Source organism: Pelophylax lessonae, assembly GCF_965119305.1.
Source record: "Pelophylax lessonae genome assembly, chromosome: 2".
Classification (NCBI taxonomy): domain Eukaryota; kingdom Metazoa; phylum Chordata; class Amphibia; order Anura; family Ranidae; genus Pelophylax; species Pelophylax lessonae.
Genome location: NC_138769.1, coordinates 454,468,711 through 454,470,428, shown reverse-complemented (window position 1 = coordinate 454,470,428; position 1,718 = coordinate 454,468,711).

Genomic DNA, 1,718 nt, shown 5'->3' with positions numbered 1-1,718 from the left:
TTCAACATAACAACATTGAAAAAAGTGAAGGGGGTCTGAAGTCTAAATACGTTATTAATAGCAGTGCAAAGTAAAATGAGCAGGTGCTACAGTTCTAAATTTCAATAAAGTTTTTCCTGGAGATAAGAAAAAAAATGACAAGGTGAGTTCCCTAATAAAATAACACAAAAATGACATTGCTGTGTGTACCCAAGCATTTAACACAAAAGTTTTAGGCAGGTATGAAAAAATGCTGTAAAGTAAGAATGCTTTAAGAAAAAGAACTGTTAATCATTTATTTTATATCAAATAACAACCTTAAAAGTAAATGAACAGAAGAGAAATCCAAATCAGATACATTTTTGTGTAACCACCCTTTGCCTTCAAAACAGCATCAATTCTAGGTACACTTGCACACAGCTTTTGAAGCAACTCGGCAGTCTAACTAACCACGGATCTTCTGTGGATGTATGTCTCAAATCCTTCAGTCTCTTTATGTAATCCCAGACAGACTCGATGATGTTGAGACCAGGGCCCTGTGGGGGCCATACCATCACTTCCAAGACTCCTTGTTCTTTACACTGAAGCTAGTTCTTATTGACATTGGCTGTATGTTTGGGGTCATTGTCCTGCTGCATTTCATTGTATTCATTCATTCATTCATTCATTCATTCATTCATTCATTCATGTATTCATTGTATTCATTGTATTCATTGTATTCATTGTATGCTGCATGTGCTGCTGCATACATTTGGGGCCAATCACAGCTGATGGTATGACATGATGGATAAGTATCTACCTGTATTTGTCAGCATTCAGGACAGCACTGATTCTAACTAAATTTGTAAATCCATTTGCAGAAATGCATTTCCGAATTGCAAAGAACTTCCACCATGCTTCACTGTTGCCTGCATACACTCATTATTGTACTGATCTTCGGCCCTTCACTGAACAAACTGCCTCCTGCTACAGCCAAATGTTTCAAATTTTGACCCATCAGTCCAGAGCATCTTTTGCCATTTTTCTGCACCCCAGTTTCTATGTTTTTTTGTGCATAGTTGAGTCGCTTAGCCTTGTTTCCATGTTGGAGGTTTGGCTTTTTGGCTGCAATTCTTCCACTACTGGCCAGATGTCTCTGGGCAGTAGATGGGTATACCTGGGTCCCACTGGTTTTCAGCCAGTTTTGTGCTGATGGCACTGCTGGACATCTTCCGATGTGGAAGGGAAGCAAGCATGGTGTGTCTTTCATCTACTGTATTAAGTTTCCTTAGCGAACCACTGTGACTACTTTCCTCAATGTTGCCTGTTTATTTGTGCTTCTTCAAAAGAGCTTCAAAAGCACATTTTGAAACCCCAGTGTGCTTTGAAATCTTTGCCTGAGAGAGACCTTGCTGATGCAGTATCCATGGTGTATGACCTGTGACATGAAACTGTCTTCCACAACCTCCGCTGCATAAGGTTTCCTTGGTTGTTGACTACCTCTACGGCCCTCAGTATTGCCCGTTTCTTTGTGCTTCTTCAAAAAGAGATTGAACTGCACATCTTAAAACCTTGTGTCTTGTTGCTGTGCTCAGCCTTGCCATGGTGTATGACTTGTGACCTGAAACTGTCTTCCACAACCACACCTTACCATGACCTCCATGATTTATAAGGACAGCACCAAGTCTTCGAGGCATTGAATGAACAAGTTGGTGACATATTGCAACATCTATCTTTTTCCATTCTCCAAGAATGACCTT